General features: G+C 34.5%; 1 non-coding gene and 1 pseudogene across 1 annotated transcript; one reads left to right on the plus strand and one right to left on the minus strand.

The window, feature by feature from the left end:
• Positions 1-1,146: 1,146 nt before the first annotated feature.
• Positions 1,147-2,722, minus strand: LOC139841256 (non-specific lipid transfer protein GPI-anchored 19-like; annotated as a pseudogene).
• A 19,512-nt stretch (positions 2,723-22,234) lies between these two features.
• LOC139886872 (small nucleolar RNA R71) lies at positions 22,235-22,341 on the plus strand. Its single transcript, XR_011772733.1, has one exon. It is a non-coding gene; the product is annotated as a small nucleolar RNA R71 (small nucleolar RNA).
• Positions 22,342-23,147: the final 806 nt, after the last annotated feature.

Below are 23,147 nucleotides of genomic sequence, written 5' to 3' on the forward strand. Positions count from 1 at the left end.
CGGTTTTACGCGTAGTCTTTGTGCAGGTTTCTCTGAACTTGTTTTTCTGCAGCATAATGAGAATTTCAATGCGATACTTTACAAAGATATCATACCGAATTTGTGGGACTTGATAACGTAGGATTTTTCAAATTAGGGCTTGTACATTGACTTGGCCCACACCATATATAAATATGGGGCAAAACCCCACATCAAGGATAAGGACACATTCCCTCCATCGCATACGGCTCTCCTCGCAAACGTCTCTCTACGGCAACTACGATCTCTCACGATCTAGGATTTTTCCTACGGATCACCTTAAAGTTTTTTCCCTTGATGTCGATCGATCCCGTTGATAGGCCGGCTGGCAAATCGTTAACCACCCTCCCGAGATCTTCATCTCGGCTAGGGTTATTCATGGTTTACGGACCGGAGATTAATGACTTTGACGCCTAAAAAAACCTTCTCATATTGTAAATAATGGATGTGTTTTCCCTCAGAAAATATATGTATGATCATGAATGAGTATTTTTTATGTAACGAGGAACCCTCTTGTGAAGGAGCACATTGGCTCCTCCATAGCAGGTAAACTTTGGATATTGTGAATCTAGGCGTAACCCCGATGTTAGGTAAAACACCCTATCCCTTAATCAAGCTCAAGAGGAAATTATTAAGGATTAAACCTGAAATCTACAACTTCACTAGTATATCTTCCGGATGTTGTTTACAAAATGAATAAAACTACTTAAAACAAATCAAATTAAAATTCATTAATAAATTTCTTTTATTTTTACATTTATTAATATTTATGATTCATCCAAAAATATATGTGAAAGATAAATCGAATACCGGCTCGTGAATATCTATGGAATACATTGGGTTTTCTCGTGTAAATTTTACTCAGACACGTAACGATATAATGTGGGAGTAAATTTTACTCAGACATCAGTATATTGTTTATTTACTTTAAAATTTGGATAACACTTAAGCTACAATAAAGCAAAAACATGTTCCATATATTTATATATAAAATAAAAAGGGAAAATAATATCACATCACAAGAACAAGAAACACAATTTGAAAATAATATTACATGCAGAAACCAACGAAACAAATTGTACAATCAAACATAAAGCAACAACAAGATCTAAACAATCTCAAGAAATCTCATAATTTCATTCTTAAGAAAAGAGCAAGAAGCACAAGGTAAATTGGTGCTCCAAATTTACTTCCTCTATTTGCAGATGGAGTTGCCTTTGATCCAGATCCAGATCCAGACTTAGACCCGGATCCCGTTCCTGCAAATATAGTACTAACTATGTGAAATATATTGCAAATTTTAGTGGTGATCAATATATTGCAAATTTTGATCAAACTATTTATTAACTAACTATGTGAAATATGATTATAAATAATACAATATACTACTTGAAGTAATATTTGATTCGTTTTCCTTTTTAAATTTCTGTTTTTACATTTTTAAATCTTTAGGACAAGAATATATGCCTGATGAAACTCGTAAATAGGTAACGAGTCGTCTTTTAAATTAACACATTTAGATTAGATCAGTGAAACATAAATTATAAACTAATTATGTAAGTTAAAAGATAAAGAGTTTAACATTTAGCACGTTACCTGAAGGGACAGTTGGGGTTGATGGTACGGTAGGAGCTTCGGTTGCAGGGGTTTCTTCCGATGGTTATGTTCCAATAGAGCCAGTGGGCGCAGTTGCTGAGCTTGTGGGTGCACTAGCAGGTGAACCAGCCGGTCCATTAGCACCTATCACAATAATTTACGGAGTAATACGGAGTACAGAATTGTGAGAATATACAGGGAAGTAATTTACATATAAACAAATAGTACTCCACTGTATATGATACATCAACATCAACAATATAAATATAAATTACCGTAGATAAAAACACAAATGCTGGTGTAAGCAAAGAACATATCATACGAAAACAGAACAATTAATCAAGGTAGTTGAATGGATTGCTAATGCATGTTAGATTGCATTTTAATATGACCTGCTGATACTTTTTAGCTCTGTGTCAATATGGCCGGCACTGAGTTTATTTTTTAGAGGCAAACACACAAACCTAACACGATTTTTTACACGAATATTTACATAATGTTCAATCAGGACATGAACCAATGACCTTAAGGTCAGAGGGTGTCGCACTGAGTTAGGTCACTTTTTAACTGCTTCCAAACTATTTTTTTTTTGTTATTTTTAGACAAGCACTTCCAAACTATTATCTATGGTTAATGGTTAAAAGCTTCTAACTTGATATGTTTATTAAAACCATAAAACAGTAAAAAAGATAGTAATAGATACTGTATATATTTGCATAGTTATAGCCTTATTGGTACAACTGTACAAGGTGCATTTGAATTAGAAAAGAAATAAAAGCATACCATTGCATAGGCTAATTGATGGAGTTTGTATACTACAAGCTCCAGGAAGGGTAACTGCAAGAGTTTGGTTAATAGTAATGCCGACGTTAGGGATATTTCCGTTAAGTAACGAGCAAAGGCAACGTGGTTGTGTTTGTACGACGCTTGAGAGTGATAAGCAACATGAAGGTGAAGGAGTCGACGAGCTTCCGTTAACAAAGTTCAGGCACGGTGCCAAGCCCATTAGAGCGCTCGCGCAACTGCTTGATTGAGACCGGGCTCCACCCCAATACATGACCATCATGACCAAGACTACACCCATGGCTTTTTGTGCCTTTAGAGCCATTGGTTTGCTAATTAAAGTTTTGTTTTTAATGAATACAAATTGACAATTAAAGTGTGTTGTATTTGTGATTGAGTGTGAATGTGTGATTAAATGGCTTATGGATTTTGTGTAATTTATGGAATGTATTTATAGGGAGAAACTTTCTGATTTAGGAACTAATAATTGGGATTTTATTACTATAGTTTGGGTAGCCAACTTCAACTAATAAAAAAGTTTTAAAATGGACTGATTAAGGTGGGATTTTAATAAAAAACTAATAATAAAGTGGGATTTTTAAGGTAGTTATATACATACATGCTTACATGCAAGTAATTGTATGTTACAACGAACATCAAGATATGCTTGTTAACCATCCAGGCCTAGCCTGGGTAGCCACCAGCACTTTCAGTGAAGGGGAGGTCTCGGGTTCAATCCTAAGGGGTGCCCGCATTTAATGACCAAACTGGAGAATGCCTTACCTGGTAGCGGTGGAGGGCTGGCTTGCCGTTTACCCGGGGTTTACCTGCGGTGGGGGGGCCAATGTGCTCTGGCCCATAGTGGGGTTCCTCGTAAAAAAAAAAAAAAAAAAAAAAAAAAAAAAAAAAAAAAAAAAAGATATGCTTGTTACATGTAAATTTGTTGTCCTAACTCAAACTGCATGTCCGACGAGTTCGTTTGGAAAACTTTCTTGTCCATTATTTTTAATACTTTTTAATTATTTTAATTTCAACACTCTTCACTCATACAAGTTGCGTTGTTTAGTTGTCTTGGCAATTTTCAAGGCTTAAAATGACATAATATTTACTGTTTTTGTCACAACACTTTGATGCTCTAGATTTTGAATCATAGCCAGAGTTACGAGTTTCTTATTGATTAGTATTATAGAATCTATCTATACAGTCATATAAAATTTTAAAATAATGATGTCATTATTAAGCTAATTACTTTTTGATTTTCATAATAATAATGTCATAATTATATATTAATTTAATTAAAAAAATAGGAAATCTTTTATAAAAGGAAATACCAATCGCTAATAAGTTGTAATTTTAATTTTCTAAAAAAATTTAAAAGACATTTATTATTACTAATTATTATTATTATTATTAAAAATATAAATACTCTACTTTGAGCGAACTTTATTATTATTATTTACTTTTAACATAATAATTATAATTATAATTATAATATTAAATTATTAATATTCAAATATGGAGTCTTTTTACGATACATGTCTCTATATATTTGTAAAAACAACGACAAGTTTCTTAGTCAAACGGGTCATTAAAATAAATGACTTCATCATTTACATTCATTCAATACTTAAAACATGTCATTAAATTATTTCGTTTAAACAAATCCGTGATTTTACAGGTCATTTTACTAGTATCTAAAGAGATTCCAACACCAATTTTTTTGAAAACGAATAAATTTGGAAAAACAAGTCAAACAAATCACCCTTATTTAAGTAAAACCAAATTTGTGGTCCGCGCCTCGCAGCAGATTAGTGTCATTTTAACGCTACCATATGGTTACACAGTTTTCGGCCTGAAAGTCATCGAAACCACAATATAAACCCTTGATATAATCTATAATCTACTATTAACAAAAAGAAAGACTAATCAAAACCACAATATAAACTCTCGATATAATCTATAATCTACTATTAACAAAAAAAAAATACTAATCTGTTGAGGTTTACATACCGCAACTTCCTTCTCTGTGGTGTGCGGGGAAAAAACGGGAAAAAAGAGTAAGAATGTGTTAAAAATGGAACGAAAACATCGATATGATGTAGTTAGTTTGGGTTGTTTATTGTACGTGTGTGTGTGTATGAGAGGTAGCCCAAAATATTGTTTATTGTACGTGTATGTGTACGTAGGTGAGGTAGCACGAAATATTTAGCATTTTTTGAAAGACGTCCGTTTCGCGTATAGTTAGTCACGTTGTGCTCGTTAAATTTTTTCAAGGTAAACGGCGGCGTCGGAAAAATTTAACTCATGGCGAGCGGGAAGATATGGCTCATTGAGTGTTTGAGAGGAGTTTATTTAAGTTTTTTAAATTGAATATGGGTTTCACACTTTACCCCCTGATTTTGGGTGGAAGATGTAATTGGGGTGAACCAAAGGGCCATTGGCCTAGCGGTATTGAGGTGACCCCTTCAACCTATAGTTGGGGGGTTCGAGTCCCGGGGTGAGCATGTATATATTTGTGTTTAAATTCGTGTATGATTGTGTGTGTTTGCCTTAAAAAAAGATGATGATGCTGTAATTGGGGTGAAGATTTGGGGGGCTGTTTGGTATTTTTGACGGGTCGGGTCGCCGGGTTTGGGTTGACCTGTTTTGTAATTCGGTTTGAACACTAAAATTGGGTGATGTGGCGCGAGGCGGTTGGTTGGTTATTTACCACAATTAAAATATCTATACATTCTATAAAACGCGTGACAATAATTCTACGTGTCACCTCCTCATTAATTATTGTCACGTGAACTCCTTATTTACTCCTGCCATGTGCTAGTATATAAGTTATTTTCATATATTAATTGAAATATTAGATTTCCTAGTATAAGTTAATATACAATTTTATTACCTAAAATATTATATTATATTATCATATAATATAATATATGATATTATTATATCAATATTAACAAATGATATGTGTTATAACTATATTAATGATACTATATATTATATTATTATTATGAAATTGTTTTAAAGACTATTTGAACTATTATTCTTAAAATAATAAATATTATTATAATGAGCTAAGAATTAGTTCTATAATAAAATAAATAATATAATAAAAATTTTAAATTTATATTAAATCAATACATTAATTTAATAAATATCGATATGATTTTTATGTATAATAAATGGTCATATATTGAAAACCAATAAAAATGTTTTTCATTGTAATAAAAATTATAAAATAAATAATACTATATTAATATTACTAATATTATAATATTATTTTAGAATGATATTTTATCTATTATAAAATTATTTTCAGTTTGAGGATAAAAATTATGTTAATATAATATTTGTAGAATATTATATTATCGCACGAGCTCAAGTTTGTCTTGAAGTTAAAATGGTTATTTATGAGCCTTATAGGTATTTAGATGTATGTCTGTTTTGCTTCGTTTGAAATGTTGACGTAGTGGAATTAGTTTGTAGTAAAAAACATATATAATTAGAGATATACGTAAAATATTATTCTTAACGATCGATTTTAAACAATTTTTTAGGGGGCTCATGTTCGGTGGTTTATCGATTATTTGTCAAATTAAAGTTGAAATGATTTTAACGGACGGACTCATAATCTATGTGTTAGTATTCAATATTAATGTTTACGATACAAATGTTTAAAGTTGATTAACAACAATATTAACGTTATCGATTACTAATTTATACACATGTCGTGCAACGCACGGGCTCATAAAACTGGTTGTATAATATAGCAGGTAATTATGGTAAACAAGCAATTTTAACAACAATCAGATTTCACACAAAAAAGTGTATACAATATATAGAAGCACTAGAAAGTTGTGATGTGGTCCAGCGGTTGGTGGCCTGCCTTCTTTAGGGGAGGTCAGGAGTTCGACCCCCGTTGGCTACATAATAAAAACACAATTTCATCTCTGCCATAAAGTATCCACCCATGGCACATTTTCCATATCGTTTGGGGGGTAAAGGGGAGGGAGGTTTTACTTCCTCTCGGGCAGCGATGAGGGCGGGATTATTATCGCTGCATCGGCATAGTCGAAACGGGAGATGATCGCAATGGGTGGTTTAGTCCCCATCGGGTGATCCCAATCGCTGTCAAAAAAAAAAAAAAAAAAAAAAAAATATATATATATATATATATATATATATATATATATATATATATATATATATATATATATATATATATATATATATATATATATATAGAAGCACTAGGAGTGGATAAGGTTACTGAAGTTCCCATCAGATTTCCGCCTCCAAATCAATTTTGGGGTTTCATTTTTCTCTCATATAAATATAAACTTCATTTTTAGGCAGTCACTAATAATTGTGCTCTTATGTTGCAAACTAATCAAAATTATGCCTTTTCTTTTTCTCTGTATAATATTGGTTTATTAAGTTTTATTATTATTATCTTTTTGAATGGCGATTTTTGCGTCAGCGGGTCGTTTATTTCAACGACCCTTATAATTTGCACGTAACACACACGTTCGGGCAAAAACCCGAGCCCGATTGACGGCATCCGAGAACACATCCATACGGACAGTGTCCGGGTAGAGGTCCGTGAACGGATCCGGTAAAACCTCCCAGCCAGGCTTAATTTAATGAGACACCTCTCACGAACAGATTAAATTGGTGACCTCAACTCAAACATTCCAGGTAATGTGGTGGGTGAACTAGGGAATTGTGTGTGCAAAAATTCGAACCCGCATATCCCCTGTGGGAAGAATGCGTCAATCCACTACACCACATCCACAAGTTCTATTGGTTTATAAAGTTGTATTTGTTTTATAAAATATGTGTGGTTCAAACATTCATCTATTTATATTATGTACAATATTTGTAAGCACGTTACTAATAGTCGACTAACATGTACAATATTTGTAAGCAACTTATTAATAGTTAAACCAACTATCGTTTGAAAAATCCATTTTATTATTGGCAATTAAATGCTTATTGATTCGCTTTTTGAACCGACTAATCTCATAACGCTTATTATCTCTCACTTCAAAAGGTACTCTCATTCTATCTTGCTTCTTTGATATATGTATGAATTAAAAATTTGATATATAAGTCAATATAGAATAGAATATGTATGTATCTAGGTTGCTGAAGCAACACCCTCATAATATAAGATAGTGACTTGTCTAAAAAAGAAGAAAAGAAAATTGAAAAAAGAAATGATGAAATAAATAAAGTAAGAATAAGGTGAACAAACTTAGGTGAAGCAGTTAGTAATTGATTACTAATCGATCTGTTCTGTTCGACTCTAAAATCATTTGGTTGGGTTGTATAACCACGTATATATCATATCTTTAATTCTTTATCTAATGTAGTATGTAATATAATAATAAATGATATTTATTTATGTAAGTTGAATTTGTTAGCTTATGTTAAATGTTAAATAGTAGTTTTTAGGGATCTTAACTGTTTATATTTGGATTTGATTTTAATACAGTTTGTTCGGTGCGAAATTATGAAATATGATTGGTATGCTTTTGAAAAAAAAATATAATAAATGATAAATAATAGTTGAAGCTAGATTTAATATAAGAATATACAATCTAAAACTAATTGCAGCTATTCACTGGTTTTGAGAGAAGGGTGAGATTTCTCGGGGTTGCAACGCTTCGTTCATTACTCTCGTCTCAAAAAAGGTTGATCCGTTGGGGCTCGGGGACTACCGTCCCATTAGTTTGATTAGTAGTTTTTATAAGATTATCGCCCAAATCCTTTCAAATAGGTTTAGAAAGGTGATTCCTGAGATTGTGGGATCAGAGCAATCGGCTTTTCTAAAGGGTAGATTTATTTTAGATGGGGCGTTAATTGCAAACGAAACATTGGACTTTCTCAAATCAAGCAAGAAAAAGGGGCTTATTTTCAAAGTAGATTTCGAGAAAGCTTTCGATTGTCTAGACTGGGATTATCTAATGGAGGTTATGAGGTGTATGGGGTTCGGGGATAAGTGGAGAAACTGGATTTTATCTTGCCTTAAGTCAGCCTCGGTTTCGGTGTTAGTAAACGGTTCCCCAACACGGGAATTTCACTTGGGTAGGGGGTCCGGCAGGGTGACCCGTTGTCTCCCTTCCTATTCATTATTGCTGCAAAGGGTCTTAACATTCTTGCCAAGGCAGCGGTTGATAAAGGTCACTTTGATGGTGTAGAGGTAGGTAAGGATAAAGTCACCATATCCAATCTACAGTACGCAGATGATACCATCTTCTTCGGGAATTGGGGTAGATCAAATGCTCTAAATCTTGTAAACATCTTAAAATGTTTTGAGCTTTCGTCGGGCCTCAGAATAAATTTTCAAAAGAGTTGCTTGTATGGCATAGGCGTTTCACCTTCTGAAGTGGAAGTTATGGCTCGGATAATGGGTTGTAAGGCAGGGAAACTCCCCTTTGTATACCTGGGTCTTCCAATCGGTACGAGAATGAATAGTATTGCAGCTTGGCAACCGGTGATCGATAAATTCAAAAACCGACTTTCGGATTGGAAAATGCGTACGATGTTTTTTGGTGGTTGTTTGGTCCTCATTAAATCGGTTTTGTGTAGTATTGCATTGTATTTCTTCTCGCTCTACCGTGCCCCACCGTGTGTCATCAAATAACTTGAGAGTGTGAGACGTTGATGTGTGCAGCGGTGTATACGAAATAGATTATATTTTTATTACGAAATACTATTAAATACGATACAATTTTACACAAGTTATTTATTTATTTATAGAACGGATATACCTAAATCTTGCTACAACACTTATAGGCAGTGTACCTAATCGTAGAGTAGTGTAGTTTTTAGTAAGTCCGGTTCGTTCCACAGGGAGCTAGTGATTACGTACTATATTTTTATATAACTATATTTGTACAAAATATATATATTATATATAATAATATATAAAAGGGGGATTTACCGTTTAATGACCGGTTTGTCAATTTTAAGTCAAGCGTAAATATAAATGACGAAAATTAAAGTGCGTAAAATAAATGACAAAATTAAAATAACAATAAATAAAATGACAGTAAATAAAAGTACGATGAGAAATACAATAAAAGTATTATGCTTATTTAAACTTCCGTAATCATGATGTTTGACGTTTTGATTTTAATTTATTACTATGAATTAATTGTCCTTTATCCTGGATTTATTTGAAACCTATATGGTTTTTGTCCATAATAGTCCATCGGTCATAATTATAAAATGCTCGTCAAATTAACCTTATTCCCGAAGTCAAATATTCCAACTAATTAGGGATTCGAACTGTAACAAGGTTTTAATACTTTGTTAATAATTACACCAGGTTATCGACTGCGTGTAATCCAAGGTTTTAATACTTTGTAAACAATTACACCAATTACCCTTGTATGTAATCCACCCCTGTTTTAATGAGATATGAATATTAATTTACCCACTTGATTAGAATAAATAATTAATTACCCAACCCAAATAATTAATTAAATGATTGTAAAAGATGTCGTATAAACGTCACTAAATAGGACATGCATAATCATTTAATAATTATTAGATTAACTAATTTGAAGGTAGGTTCGACAGATTCCAATGAGTTGTCGCTCAATTAGACAATACCCCCCATCTATTAATAGTCATAGTCCAATGTCCACAAGTGTCGGTCTTTTGTCCAAACCCTAATTATGGTACAAAATCCAATAACCTCGTCTTAATATTTAGTCCAACATCACGATTACTTCGGCTAAAATAAGCATAATAATAACTTAGTTACGAGACATTAATTTAAAAAGGAAGAACATAGCTTACAGTGATTATTTATTGCGTAGCGTTACACGGATAGAGTTTCGACTTTAAAACCCGTAAAACATTTCTTACAATAACCCAATTATTATTTAACTTAAATTAAAATTAAAATTAAAATTATATATATATATATATATATATATATATATATATATATATATATATATATATATATATATATTACATATAGAGAGAAAGAAGTATGTGAAGGTGTGTACTGAACTCGTCGAATTTTGTGGCTATTTATAGACTTGGCCAGACAATTGCTCCCATGCGAACGCATGAAGATCCCTCTTCCTGGCCGTGCGATCGCATGGCCAGCTGTGACAGCTCAAGTAGATTCCAAAACGTGGGCGGCTCGATTATATATATATATATATATGTATATATATATATATGTATATATATATATTATATTCTTGTGCAATGTTGACTTGTAATTTTAGCTCCGTTGAGTCGCGCATTGATGCTCGGTTTATGTCTCGGTTCCGGATTTTCGAACGTCTTTTGTGTGCTTAGATATCTTGTACTTTGCGGTTCTGCGGCTTGTACTATAGTAATTTTTAGACGTTTCTCATCAATAAATTGAACCACTTGAATTATATCTTGTACATCTGAGTTTTTTGGTCATTTGCGTCTTCAAATCGTCGTTTTCTTCTTTTGTCTTCGCACTTATTTATTTAAATGAATATTACATAAAAATAGAACAATTGCAACTAAAAGATTTACATATTGGAAGGATATTGTGCCTAAATATATGTTCATTTGGAGCACTATCAAATATTCCCACACTTGAACATTTCTTGTCCTCAAGCAATATAGAACTTGAAATTAAATCACACTTCACTCGAATCACCTTTTTTATTCTCACACTTTATACATCAGTGATTTTGATACGGCAGTATAAACAATGATAGTAACGATGTGGTTTACAGTCCCACATGACTATGAAAATTTAGATCCTTTAAGGAAATTGGATCTTTTATGAAAATGTTTGAACTTTTGAAAATTCATTCTAGCTTTTACCCCAGATAAGTTTTCCGGAATAACCCTTCACCGGTGTTTGCAAAATATTTTTGTGAGTTTTGTGGGTTTCATATTTTCAAATTTTAGCTCAAAACTTGCGGTTTTGTGTCACCCACTTGCTAATCTTTGTATTAGGAAAGCACACGTCCAGTATACTTGCTCCGTATATTACCTTTCGGTAAATTACCGTCCGATTGTAAAGGAAAGCGTTGAACAAGCAACCGTTAAGGCAATGTCTAATAACATGCAGATGTTCATGGTCTTAAACGTGTCGGATGCAATTACTATCCTTTGTAGGAGCAATAGTAAAGATCACCCTATAATTTTTTGGCCTGGCACAAGGTCCTGTCTTCGACCATGCTATGCAACCACCATTCTTACGGTTGACACCCGATTTGGTTCAGGTAACCTAATGAATTCCTGGTGAATTCTTAGGATTTTACGTTCAATGGTAATGAACGCATTGAAAATGGGTTTTCAGAAAACAAATCGGTTTGTAATTTTGATCAAAATATTTTCTCGTTCAAGCTCGAGTTTAGATATCATCGAATTCTATGAGTTTGTAATTCTCAATCTTTAAGGTCAATCTCAAGGATCGAGTAATATCAGGCTTAAATGCTGATTTTTAATCTTTTAAGGAGATTATCCTTTCTGGGGGTCTGATTCATTAGTCTTATCAAGCTAATTTGCACGGCACCCTCCTCATTTTACGAGACAGATCCTCTCATGGATAGGATAAGTCTGACCACATGGCGACCTTGTTTGATGCCGAGGTCCGTGGATTTCCTGCTGATTTTAGAGATGTAACAACCCGGAATTTTCCAGCGTTTATTATTAATAATTATTATTAATACTTGTGCTTTAATAAATGTATTTTATTACATTTACTTGTTACCATATTAAACTTTCCATGGCCCGACTAGTCTTTGTGACACGCGTACTTTTCACGAATAATATTTTTGAATATTATTTACATTCATGATTAATTAATATTAGTCATTTTTAATTAACTAAGGTTAGTGGTTAATTACTTGAGCTTTTTATTTATTTATTGATTACTTGGGCTTGGACTTTTATTACTTGGACTAGTAAGCCCACCCTACACTTATAATGGACTTGTAAGCCCATTTATTATGCTAGTATATCATTAAACTTAAGCATGGATTAATTAGCCTAATGAGGAGACAAACCTTTCAAGCATGCATGACCATTTACCCATACACTTAACCTTATACACCTTTTTAGCTAACACCTTATTCCCACATTAGAAAGCACCTTGTTGACTTCCCCATTTTGCTCACTTTGGCCGTGGCCTTTTTGGATGGCAAGGGAGTTCTTTTTTTTTTTTTTTTAACTTTGTTACTTAGTTACTTGCATCTCATTTCCTTTACACACACTTACATTCAACACTTCAAACTCTCTCAACTTTTCTCTATTTTCTTGTAAGTAAAAATGTTTCATTTCCTCTTTTCTTTCTTGAACAAAACCGAAACCTACACCTTCATCATCATCATTTTCCTACTTGTTAACTACTTGTTCTTTGTTTATGGTTACTTACTTGTTGTTGTTGTTGCTTACTACTAGCTATAAGAATCAAACTTTCTAGTTTGATTCTTCATATCATCTTGATTATTCAAGAACATACAAGAATCTAAACTTTCTAGTTTATGGTTCTACATTTAATGTTTTCAAAGATTTAAAGTTCATAAGTTTATAATCTTCTTTGTTTTCATGTTTGTAGACTTGAATTCTTAAGATTCAAAACTTTAGTTTGAATCTTCTCAAGTATGAAGCAAATATAAACATATTACTTGTAGATCTAGTTTATTTCTTCATTTTTACTTACTTTAAATTTGTGTTTGATTGTTCATGGTCAAGTATTACTAGTTAAAACTTGATCTCATACTTCTTGAAACCAAAGTTAACTTTGTAAGTTCAAGAACATGGAAGTTTAACTTTCTAGTTACAACTTCATATACTTGTGTTGGATTTAACTTAAGAACTTTATATCTAGACTTTTGGGTCTAGGATCTTCAAGATCTAACTAAGAACTATGTTCTACAACCCAAGATCTTGTTTACTTAAGTTTAATTTCAAGTTGTAGCTTAATATTACTTTTAGAGTTCATGTATGTGTCGGATCTAAGATCTTGATGTAACTTTGGTTCATCAAACTACATGCAACACTTAATTGAGTTGTGCTACTCATCTTAGACTTACACTTATGTTATGATGGTCAAAACTTGGTAAAGATGATGCAAAAACATCAACGAGTTGTACCCTTGAAGCTATATGCATCAAGGATGAGAACTGTGATAAGCATCGAGCACCAAGAACCCACCGGAACACTAAACCTACTGTTTTTAGGGTCTGATCAGAATACCTGGGCTACTTTAAAGTTGATTTTCAGTTAGCTCTGTTCGAGTATATAATTTTTCGTTTAAGACTCGTCTTAATCCGAGTTACGGTTTAGGATTTATGGCCCTCCGAGTATCACTATGTCCTTTTAACGTTATGCTGAAAATTCTGACCTACTCGTACTTAAACCGTCGCCACGGTCAAACAAAGACTAGTTTGGTTCTGGAATTTTTACAGCAACTAAAGGACTCATATATGGAGCCATGGCCACTGGTCTCACTTCAATTCAGTTTGTATAGAGGTCGTGGCGACTGAACGAAGTCAGCCTTTGTTTCAAACCCTAGTCTTTACTTGAAACTTACTTTACACTTTTGTTAAATGATGAATGATGATGATACTTAAGACCTAATTTACATAAATTTAAACCTATTGGGATGATTTACTGACTTAGTAACTTTTGACTTAGGTTGAGGACTTTCTGGACCTACATACTTGCTTACTTTTTCCCGTGTCAACTTAACTACTTAATCACTGTGAGTTATAGCATCTCTCTTTACTTTAAACTATTTTGGGAACTGAGAATTCATGCGCATTTTACGTTTTACATACTAGGAACGAGTACTTAAACTTTATATATGTGTGGGTTATACAACGGCATAAACAATCCCTTTAGCTCGGTAACGTTTAGTCATTGGTTTTTGAACCGGTGAACGCGAATCTTAGATATGGATCCATAGGGTTTGACATCCCCACTCGAGCTAGTCGCGCTAGCATTTAACGGGTGTTTAATACTTTGTAAACATACGCACTCGCCAAGTGTACTTTCAGGGGGTTATAAACGTTAAGTTAGTTACCAAGTGCCCACGGTCATACATATACTTTTCATACTATTTTGAAACGCTTGTTGAAGCACTGAAATCTCGTGGCCTACCTTACATTACTGTTATACTTAAACTATAGCTCACCAACCTCTGTGTTGACGTTTTTAAGCATGTTTTTCTCAGGTGCTTAAGGTTGCTTGCTTCCGATGTGTACAAGTCATGCCTTGTAGACTTCCGCTATGCTTTACTAGAGATGTCACCGCATGAAACACTTTACCTTGCATTCAAACTTTATTACTTTTGAATAATGATTTGTAACAACCTAAGGGTCACGTACTATTATCTTTTCTTCTATTCATAGAAGCATATTTTGGTTGTAAAACATTTGACGTTGGTTATGACGTCACCTTTTATCATGAATGCAAACTTGTTTTGAAAACGCATATAGTGTTTGACCTTGTAATGATCCTGTTGTTGATGGTCCGTACATGTTGATTTAGTACGGGGTGTCACATTTGGTATCAGAGCATTTGTTGTAGGGAATTAGGTTGCATTAGTGAGTCTGGACCAACCCGAGTAGGATTCACTAATAGGACTAATCTACAACTTGCTAGTTTACTTGTTTCTGCGGAACTTGCTGCATGCTGCTGTTTACTTTTACTACTATATGTCGTATGCTATTACATGATTTCACTACTGCATGCTATTATCTGCTTTCGATTGCATGATACTTGTCGTTATTACCATGCTACTTACTGTTACACATGATCTAGACTGTCGTAGTTACTTTGCCTAATACGTGCTTGCTTTATGACTTACTGACGTGGAAAAAGTTATTTTTCCTTATTCAGATGTCGGATATTCCACCTGTCATCATTTTGGACAGCGACACAGACTCATCAGCCACTTCACCGACCGTTGTTGTCGATTCCCAGATGCCGTCGTCGACAACCACCAGTGACCCTGGCGCTTCATCCTCTGGTGCCAGTAGTCATGCACCTGCCCCAGTGGTTACCTCTGACGGAGCCGAGGACCTCCAGGAGATTCCAGCTCCACTTGCCCCCGGACCCTCGGAGCCACAGCACCATCCCGGTGGTGCTGTGATTCCCGCGGATCTTGGGGAAGGTCCAGTCCGTAATGAGCATAACCATTAGTGCCGACGCGCTCCTGATGGACCTCTCGTGTCGATCGGACCCGCCAGATACCGATAGATGATGGCCGCCCGAGGAGAGCCAGTACAGCCACCCGTGCAGCCACCTCCACATGATTCGGACGACCCATCCTCCGCTGACTCTTTATCCGATGACACCTCCTCAGACGACTCCAGTAACGATGATTCTAATGAGGACCCTGATGATACACCTGTACAACCACCCTCCACCCCGCCGAAGAAGCGGTACCGTTTCGATGGCACCGTTATTCCAGGGATCAACGGAGGTCATGCATTCACTGACGCATATGGTGGGCGTCGTAGGGTTACCGCCCACAAGTGACTTGTGCCGTACCCTGCCGATCCTTTTTTGTGTAAGCCTTACCGCTTTGCAGCCTCTACTTCTGGAGCCAGACCGTCTGCACCACCGACACCACCTGCACCACCAGCACCGCCTGCCCCACCATCTCCCACTGTCGAGGAACTGACAAGGGAGGTGGAAATCCTTCGTGCTCGGGTAGCTGAGCTCGAGGACCAGATGTCTCATGTATTGGACATCCTACACCCACCTTCACCGTAGGGCATTTGTAGTAGATTTCATTATGTAATCTAGTTGTAGTTTCATGTATTACTTATGTATTATACGAACTTATGCGGATGTATGCAACTTATTATTAATGAATGGAACTTTGAGTTGTTTAATTTTTGCACAGTGTTCTATTTACGTTACTGATGTGTTCTCTAAGGTGTGTATGAAACGGCTATCAGTTTTATATTTATTTACTACAGGAAATCACCTAAATTAAACTAAAACACAAAAGGCAAGTATACCTATCGTGTAATATAGCTAAGGTAAAGTCCGGGAGGTCGATACGTGGACACTATTATTGGGTGTCTTACTAGGTCAAATTAGTTAATTAAGTAGTTAAACTAGATATAGTAATTATAGGTAACTTTGGGGGGATTTACCGTTTAATGACCGGTTTGTCGATTTTATATTTTAAGCATACAGATAAATGACGATAATTAAAGTGCGTAAAATAAATAACAATATTAAAATGACAATAAATAAAATTGCGAGTAAATGAAAGTACGATGAGAAATACAATAAAATAATTATGCTTATTTAAACTTCCGTAATCATGATGTTTGACGTTTTGATTTTAATTTATTATGCTGGGTTAATTGTCCTTTGTCATGGATTTATTTGATACCTATCTGGTTTTTGCCCATAATAGTTCATCGGTCATAATTATAAATGATCGTCAAATTAACCTTATACCCGAAGTCAAATATTTCAACTAATTGGGGATTCGAACTGTAACAAGGTCTTAATACTTTGTTAATAATTACACCAGGTTATCGACTGTGTGTAATCTAAGGTCTTAATACTTTGTTAACAATTACACCAATTACCCTTGTATGTAATCCACCCCTATTTTAATTAGTCCATGATTATTAATTTACCCACTTGACCAGAATGAATAATAAATTACCCAACCCAATTGATTAATTAAATGATTGTAAAAAATGTCGTATAAACGTCACTAAATAGGACATGCATAATCATTTAATAATTATTAGATTAACTAATTTGAAGATAGGTTCGACAGACTCCAAAGAGTTGTCATTCGATTAGACAATACCCCCCATCTATTAATGGTCCATGGTCCAATGTCCACAAGTGTCGGTCTTTTGTCCATACCCTAATTATGGTACAAAATCCAATAACCCAATCTTTAATATTTAGTCCAACATCATGATTACTTCGGCTCAAATAAGCAAAATAATAACTTAGTTACGAGACATTAATTTAAAAAGGAAGAACATAGCTTACAGTGGTGAATAATTGCGTAGTGTTACACGGACAGAGTTCCGACTTTAAAACCCGTAAAACATTTCTTACAATAACTCAATTATTATTAAACTTAAATTAAAATTATAATTATAAATATATATAAATTACATATATAGAGAAAGAAGATTGGAAAAAGGTGTGTCTTTCTTCATTCTCCGTAGTCTCGTTTTATAGGCAAATGTTGATTTGAAATTTTCACTTATGACCCCTTACCTATGCTCAATTAACAACTTTTTATTATTTATTATTATTCTTATTATGAATTTTTTAAATATTATATTATATTATATTCTTTTGCATAGTTGACTTGTACTTTCAGCTCCGTTGCGTCAAGCATTAAAAGTTGGTTCATGTCTCGGTTCCGGATTTTCGAACGCCTTTTCGTATAATTTAATATCTTGTACTTTGCGTTTTGCGGCTTGTACGTTTGTAATTTTTAGACGTTTCTCATCAATATATTGAACCACTTGGATTGTACTTTGTACTTTTTAGCTTTTTGGTCGTTTGCATCTTCAAATCGTCGAATCTACCTTTTGTCTTCACCTTTTATTATTTAAACGAATATCACTTGTAAATAGAACAATTGCAACTAAAATCTTGTCTTTCTTGAGGGATAATGCTATGAAATATGTGTTCGTTTTTAGCATTATCAATATTCCCACACTTGAGTGTTGCTTGTCCTCAAGCAATATAGTCTTGAAATAAAAACATACTTGAATCACTTCTTTATTCTTCACACTTTTTACATCAGTGATTTCAATACGGCGGTTATGAACAATGATAGTAACGATGTGGATTACAGTCTCACATGGCTATAAAAAATTAGATCCGTTAGGAAATTGGATCTTTATGAAAACATTTGATCTTTTGAAAATTCAATCTAGTTTTTATCCTAGATAAGTTTTCCGGAATAACCCTTCACCGGTGTTGCAAAATGTTATTGTGGGTTTGGTGGGTTTCAGATTTGAAAATTTTAGCTCAAAAGTTATGTTTTTGTGTCACACACTTGCTAACCTTGTATTAGGAACGCAACACGTCCAGTATACTTGCTCCGTATATTACCTTCGGTAAACTACCGTCCGGTTGTAAAGGAAAGCGTTGAACAAGCAACTGTTAAGGCAATGTCTAATGACATGCAGATGTTCATGGTCTAAAACGTGTCGGATGCAATTACTATCCTTCGTAGGAGCAATAGTAAAGATCACCCTATAGTTTTTCAGTCTGGCACAAGGTCCTGTCTTCGACCATGCTATGCAACCACCGTTCTTACGGTTGACACCCGAATTGGTTCAGGTGACCTAATGAATTCTAGGTGAATTCCTAGGATTTTACGTTCAATGGTAATGAACGCATTGAAAATAGGTTTTCAGAAAACAAATCTGTTTGTAATTTGATCAAAATATTTTCTCGTTCAAGTTCGAGTTTAGATATCATCGAATTCCACGAGTTTGTAATTCTCAATCTTTAAAGTCAATCTCAAGGATTGAGTAATATCAGGCTTAAAAGCTGATTTTTAATCTTTAAGGAGATTATGCTTACTGGGGGTCTGATTCATTAGTCTTATCAAGCTAATTTGCACGGCGCCCTCCCCATTTTACGAGACAGATCCTCTCATGGTTAGGATAAGTCTGACCACATGGCGACCCTGTTTGATGCTGAGGTCCGTGGATTTCATGCTGATTTTAGAGATGACTTTTCTAGATTTTTCGTCAACCTACAGCTGGTCTGGACGACAACTTCTTGACCTAAATCAAGAAGCGCGTGTCTTTTTCGGAAGACTTTACTTCCTTTTAATGATGGAATTGATTCATCGTGTAGATCCATCTTTCTTTCGAATATATTACAGTAAATCGGGTAAAACTGATTAGTTTAGTCCAAAACAAAAGTACCTGCAATAAGCTTGTACAGATATGTGATATATGTTTTAAAGAACTTGGTGAATTCTTCCCACACTCAGCTTTTATTTATTTCTTTCTTTGCCTTTTTATTCCCCTCTATTCCATTTTAAATAAATTCAAGCGTTTTGGGTTGTTTCTCAATTTATGTCCTTTCCAAAGTAACAATAATTTTGGTAGTATCACCTAGTTTTATCGTTCATAAATATGTATAAACATGATTTTGAATTCATTTAGTTGAAATTTTTTCAAATTTTCACAAAATTTGGCAATTAAACCAACCCGAGAGAATTTATAACCCTTCGCCACACTTGAGATCTTGCAATGCCCTCATTTGCAAGAAATCAGTAAAAATTTAAATTCATGAGAATGATTAGTGTAGAAAAATGATTAAAATTACCGAGTTTGCAAACATATTGTTGTTATTTCACATTTGATATTTTGCATCTTGTCGTCAAAATTAGTAGTTTTTGCTGAACTTAATGACAGTCTTTGAAAGTGCGTTGTTTTACCCTGTTTTGTATATAAGATAAACTACAAACATATATACATATTTTTGAATTTGGTATATTACCCCACTTTCAAAAATTTATAAAATCTAATATTTTTTTGGCATACTTTAAATCAATAAAATTAAAAATAATGACAACAAAATTTGTCATCCCGCCCTCGGGTAAAGCAATTTCGGTTCAATGACCTAGTGTTTAACTCACGTCGAATTTTAGAAATCATTTTTTTAAAACTTAATTAAATAAAGTAAATTTTTGTTTTTAAAATCACACAAAACTTAAATTTAAAAAGCATATTAATTTCATATAAAACCTACAAAAAAAAAAAAAAATCAGAATGGGGGGAGAAAACTAGTTCTTTAGTGTCTGCTAGTGGAAAAGACCAATCGGATTCCATTCTCGAAACTACACAAGAACAGAACAACTAACTCTAGACAGCATTTTCTTTTTAGAACATTTTGAATCTCCCCACACTTAGGTAGCTGTGGTGTCAAAATTGTGATTAACTTCATCGTCAATTTTTCTTGGACCATAATCAACTTGCATATCTGTGACTTTTGCTTTAAGCCATTGGTCGGATTCTTGTGTAATATCCACAAATTCAACTAATTTCGACTTTTCTTTAGGCGACAGATTGGATACTAACCGGTTACATAACTTAAAGTTCCCCTTGGTTCTAGCATTGCGAATTCGTTTAATAAGTTTCTTCATTGAACTATTAATAACGGGATCATTTAATTTCGTATCAACAATGGGGTTCTTTGTTATCAGGTCATCATTAGGTGTTACATCATTTTCCCACACTTAGGCATTTTATTATTGTTGAGCACTACCATTGGAGTTGGTAAAACAACATGGTTCTTACCAATCGTTTTTGCTGGTTTAACGGTTTTGGTTGGTGGAGATTTAGACTTTCGAATCATAAAGGTGATCGATTTCTCATCATTACTAAGTGTCATTCTACCCTTTCTTACATCAAATAACGCCCCGGTGGACGCTAAGAATGGTCGATCTAAAATTAGAGGAATGTTTGGGTCCTCTTCTATGTCAATGACAACGAATTCGACTAGAAAGGTTAAATTACCTACTTGAACGGGTAGGTTGTCAGCAATTCCAACTGGGTGCTTAATGGTTTGATCAAGGAGTCAAACACTCATATCTGTTGGACTTAACTCACCTACTCCTAATCTCTTATATAATGAAAGAGGCATAACACTCACACTTGTACCTAAATCTGCTTGTGCATCATACATGACACAGTCACTTAGTAGACAAGGAACAATAAATTCACCCGGATCACCTACCCTAGGTGGAAGTTTTGGTGGAACTGTCTTCACCGGGTTTACTTCTACGGTTTTTGTTTCTTGCACTTTCTTATTCTTCTTCTTCTTCTTTTTTCCAAAGGTATCACAAACTTTATTACCTATCACTTGCTCATACTCAACTCCTTTTCTTGGAAACAGGATGGATGTTTTGTATGGTGCCACCACTGGCTTTACATACTCGGGTGGTGGTGGTGTTGTAACTTCTTCATTGTTACTCACATCTAAAACTTTCCCATCTTCTGGTGTTGGTTTTTCAGAATTTGTTGATACCATGTTAACATTTTCATTCCAAGGATTTACTTCATTATTACTCGGTAGTTTTCCTTGTTCCCTTTCACTCATCAATCTAACAAGAGTACCTACTTGTTTTTCTAGATTCAAAATGGAAGCTTGTTGAGTTCTAAATGACTGATCAAACCTCTCATTCGTTTGGGTTTGAGTTTCAATAAATTGTGTTTGAGATTCAACTAGCTTAAATACCACTTCTTCCAGATTTGACTTTTTCTCTTCGGTTTGTTGTGGTGGTTTATACAAGCCAGGTCTTTGTTGATTGAAAGTGTTGTTTTGAGTTGGTTGGTTATTCAGACCTTGTTGGTTGTATGAGTTATTATTGGGTCCATTTGGATTGTAAAGAATGTTTTGATTTCGATTAAAGTTTGTCCTTGGCGGTTGATAATTATTTTGATAATTATTTCCCGGCCTTTGGTTTATGTAGGAAACATTCTCTTGTTGTTCCATCGTTTGCTCAACATTACAATCTTTTGTTAAGTGTGGTCCACCGCATTGCTCACAACTAATTCGTATTACGTGAATATCTTTAGTCATCTTTTCCATTCGTCTTTCGACAGCATCTATCTTTGCGGAAATGGAATCGAAGTCATGGCTAGAATCGGCTCTAGTTGCTTTAGATGATCTAACGATATCTTTTTCTTGGTGCCACTCATGTGAGTGGGATGCTGTGTTATCAATGATCTTGTGAGCTTCGGTTGCGGTTTTCTTCATAATGGAACCACCAGCTGCTGTGTCGATGTCTTTTCGTGTGGCGATGTCGACGCCTTTATAGAAAATTTGCACTATTTGAAAAGTATCTAAACCGTGTTGAGGACATCCTCTCAACATCCTTCCGAATCTTGTCCATGCCTCATATAACGTTTCATTTGGCTTTTGCACGAACGTGGCAATTTCTCCTTGAAGTCTCACGGCTTTAGATGCCGGAAAGAATCTTTGAAGAAATTTCTCAACTAAAATATCCCATGAGTCAATCGTTCCTTCAGGTAACGATTCTAACCAATCTTTGGCTTCTCCTTTTAAAGTCCATGGGAACAACATAAGATAAATAGTTTCATCCTCAACTTCTCAGATTTTAAATAGATTACAAATCCTATTAAAAGTTCGAAGATGTTCGTTTGGATCTTCTTTTGTTGTACCACCAAATTGGCACTGATTGGTGATCATGTGTAAGATTTGTCCTTTGATTTCAAAATCTGATGCTCTAACATCTGGCTGATTAATGGCGTGACCTTGGCCCGTGCGTGTGGCTCTCATTCGGTCTTCCATACTTTGAGGTTCCGTTACTTCCATAATTGAATTTGTTGAATCCGAATCACTAGAAGCTTTTGATTTAACTATTTGTGGTTCAGGAGGAATGATTAGTGGTTCAGGATCTTGGAATTGTCCTTGAATATCCTCCGAATTCTCAGTTGTGAAGTCGGGTTCAAAAAATGGATTATCGAAAATTTGAGTTAGAGAACTTGTTCGACTAGATGATGATTCTAAAGAAAAATCAACGGCAACAATATTGGCTAGATGCCTTGATCGAGTTACAGGTGGTGAACGTTTGAAAGGTGGTGAACGTTTTGCTCGGTGCATTCACTGAATATCCTATTAGTTATAAAAATAAAAATTATATAAGGTATCAAATTAATAGACTTTTCTGATTTTGCCCACGTTTCGAATAGCTAATAGATGCAGCAGGTAGCCAGGACCCTTTAAATCGGAAGCCC

The sequence above is a fragment of the Rutidosis leptorrhynchoides genome, chromosome 1 (genome assembly GCF_046630445.1).
Source record: "Rutidosis leptorrhynchoides isolate AG116_Rl617_1_P2 chromosome 1, CSIRO_AGI_Rlap_v1, whole genome shotgun sequence".
NCBI lineage: Eukaryota > Viridiplantae > Streptophyta > Magnoliopsida > Asterales > Asteraceae > Rutidosis > Rutidosis leptorrhynchoides.